The 3,572-nt window shown below is 37.9% G+C and overlaps 1 long non-coding RNA gene across 1 annotated transcript; it reads right to left on the reverse strand.

Moving 5' to 3' along the window:
• Nucleotides 1-347: 347 nt before the first annotated feature.
• LOC102205657 (uncharacterized) lies at nucleotides 348-1,748 on the reverse strand. The gene is made up of 2 exons (XR_311436.1): nucleotides 1,498-1,748; nucleotides 348-777 (listed from the first exon to the last, which is right to left on the reverse strand). It is a non-coding gene; the product is annotated as an uncharacterized LOC102205657 (long non-coding RNA).
• Between the last annotated feature and the right edge of the window lie 1,824 nt (nucleotides 1,749-3,572).

Raw genomic sequence — 3,572 nt, forward strand, 5'->3', positions numbered from 1 at the left:
CGGCAGCCTCAGTGGAGCAGTTATTTGATTTGGTTCACATCTCCGTGGCTAAACCACCAACAGTTTAAATGAGGGCTGTGTTATGGGCTATAAATATTACAAAAATTATTACAATTTGTATCTTTGAGTATAGGTTTGGTCATCCTGGACATTATAGCACTCGCCAAAACATTCCCATGTGGTGGCAATATTACTGAAGGCTCTGAACAGGGCAGAAAGTTTGGGTATTAGCCAAAAAAAAATTAAATAACTTTTTGGCTTATAAGCTGTTAGCTCTTAAAACATATCTCTTATGAATGATATCAAGGAATTTTGAGCAGTAAAAATATTCTTCTTAGGAGGTGCAATGGGGGTTTTAGATTTCCTTTATTAATCCAGGTAGAAAGTGTCATTGGCATTAGACATCCAGCCAACAAGCCATCAGGAATGGGAACAAATATAACAGTTCTGTAAGTGGCTAAAAAAGACAATAATGCAGAGTTGTAAAGATCATTTATGTTACATATAACCTCTTTGTAAACCTTGTTCTCTACAGCTTATATATGCAAAAATTATTAGACATTAAAATACACAGAAACACTGAAAATGCTTTTTTAGCACACATGGGAAAACAGTGGTAGGAGACTGTAGAGTGATCAAAATTATTCCAACTATGTGCAATCAACTCGATATCCCCTTGTCTTCGAAATGATCACTTCATACATGGGGACCAGGTATGAGTCCACTTGCAGTCAACTGCCAAAATGGAACAAAGTGAATCCTTTTCTGTGTGGAGATCTGGGGATAAAAATGGGAATGGGCTTCAAATGATGCTCTGCAGGATAGCAGGGAAAAAAATCTTTCCTGAAAGCAGACTATTCTTTAGGAATCTACGGTGATAAATTTAGCACAATTTCCAGTAAGTTGCTGCTACTAAACGTAGTACTTCAGGTTTGTGTTTCATTATTTGGAGCTGATGAGTTGCCATCACTGGTGCAGACTGACTGATTACAACGTGTTGGCAGTTTGTCAGAGTTTATGAATTAGATGCTGATTAATTGCAAACCTTCTCCCATCTGTTTGAGAGTGACTGCAGTCAGTCCAGGTCAGACTGAGACAGGTTGCTTCCCACCAGGAATTGCCTTACTAATAGTTGGTAGCAATGAAAGATAGCGGGGGGGAAATAAATAAATGCAATCATGTCAACCACCAGTTTTTGGGTTTTTTTTTCTTGGTCACATCTAGGCTGTGGTAGTATTTTTATTTTAGTGCCTTATTTATACAAATTTATTTGCCGATAAAACTCAGTTAAGCACAATGGAGAATGACTTTTGATGATTTTTGCTGTTTTCAGGAACATAGGCCTCCTCAGTAGCAGCTAGCTGAACAGCCAGGTCCAAAGCAAAGGAAAAAAAAGACTTAACATTGTACCTGGTGAAAGACACAGATTCAGAATTATAACTAGCTTTGCTCCATTACTGTTCTTTGCTAATGCCATGATTAGTGCTTTGAGCTTACCTTACTAGCTTCACTATTTGGATGCTGATTCTGATGTAGCTGGAAATTCTCTCCAATTGAAACCTTGTTGAAGCACTCTTGCCACAGCAAAAATAGTAGTATCAATAATCCCATGCCTGTTGCCAGCTCTGAGGTCACAGACATCTATTTTTGGGGTAACAGTAGTACTGTGGGCTGACGGGTGCTTTGGTTTGCTGTGATCAATAAACTTGTCCAGGGGTAGGCAACTCCAGGCCTCAAGTGCCAGTGTCCTGCAGGTTTTAGATCGCACCCTGGGTTAACACACCTGAATCAAATGATTAGTTCATTACCAGGCCTCTGGAGAACTTCAAGAAATGCTGAGGAGTCATTTAGCCCTTTAAATCAGCTGTGATGGATCATGAACACATCTAAAACCTCCAGGACACACAAAGGTGTAAGTCCCAAATCCAAAGAAAAAGAAAAGGAGAAGGCAAGGGTGGAGTAAGATAAGCCATTTTACGTAAGTCGACTTAAGTTGAGGAATAGGAGACAAGAGTAGAAATAATGGATACAGTAGAACTTTCAGAACTGAAATCTTATCTTAGGTGCTTAACTCGTTTAGACTTTTTATCATTACATAGGTTAAAAAAAACTACTATAAACATTTAGCATGAAAGTATAATGCTAATAGCAATTTTGAGTAGTTCTTGTTTTACTGATGAAATCATGAAATAAATGTACAACTAATTTGTCTACAAATATGAAAGATAACTGTGCATTGCCAAGGCTTTTAAGACATTGAGACTGAAGACTAAAACTAAATGAAACCTTTATTATTTGGACATCAGAGACACATCCAGAGATACATTGCACATATTTGACACATGTTTGGAAACTTGCTAACCTTTTAGCTAATAAGCAGAAACAATATGTAATAAAAAGCTTCAAATGCTATAATAATAATAGGGGGGCAGAGCCCGTCTCCTTTTATGTCATTATGTGGAATAACAGCTCTTATGCTACATTTAAAAACAGCAATAACAACAATAATTATGCATTTTTTTTGGAACACTTTGGAAAAAGTACTTAAGCTAGCAAATCAGAGTTACCCTTGTGCTAATGTAATCACATTTTTTAACACTGGCACTTCACCAACATGTGATGTACCTTTTAAATCTTAAATAAATAGCTTTTAAAGTAAAGCTGATGAAACTCTATGTTACCAAGAAAAGCGTTGGCAGGGTGTGTGTATATGAAAAACCTGTTTTATCTCTAAGGGTCACAGCAAAATGAAAAAGCTAACTACATTCACAGTCAACTGACTAAAACTGAATGTTTTCTCAGGTTTTTGCAGGTATAGGGTCAGCTTAGCCCAGTCTCCCCTGCAGGCTTTCAGGCTAAAACCTTTATTGGCTGGCTATGTGAGGTTTTACATGCCTCTGTGTGTTACATGTGGACACTTATCAGCCTGTTTTTTGTTCAGGGCAAATTGGGTCATGTCTTCGGAGAAGGTTAACGACGCCAGCCGTCGATCTTCTCTTCCTCAAACTCTCCATTTCCACTAAACAGTGGAGTATGAAAAGCCTTTAATTTTTTAGAGAAGCGATGCTTCTCTGAGCCGGAAAGCCTCTCCTGTACAGTGAGTTCATGCATTTTTAACACGAGAAAACAAATCGGACAAAACAGCGCAAATTGAAAGCGCACGCATGAGAGTAGCTCACCTAGTGTCTTACTGGGTTTTTTTTTTTTTTTTTTACAATTCACACAATACTTTTTGCAGCCTTACTCACAACACAGCAATTAAAAGTGAGAAAAGCTAAAATGAGGAGCATGAGGAAACGCACAGAGGGAGAAAGTGACTACACACAGCATCCTCTTTTCATTGGTAACACAAAGAGATAAACAAAATTAGTATTGGAGAACATATTGGTCTGTTAAAACTACACTTAAACATCCTCTGTTTGCAATGATTTCCATCATTCCCCAGACTTGAACTGTAAGCCAAGCTGACATTAATTTCTGGGGTGCTGATTGTAGGTGAAGCTAATTGCGTGCAGATGATATCATGATGACAGTGTGATTAGGAAGCATAGCTCTAATTACTAAACAACTTG

Source organism: Pundamilia nyererei, unplaced genomic scaffold, assembly GCF_000239375.1.
Source record: "Pundamilia nyererei isolate P.nyererei 1_Seehausen unplaced genomic scaffold, PunNye1.0 scaffold00006, whole genome shotgun sequence".
NCBI lineage: Eukaryota > Metazoa > Chordata > Actinopteri > Cichliformes > Cichlidae > Pundamilia > Pundamilia nyererei.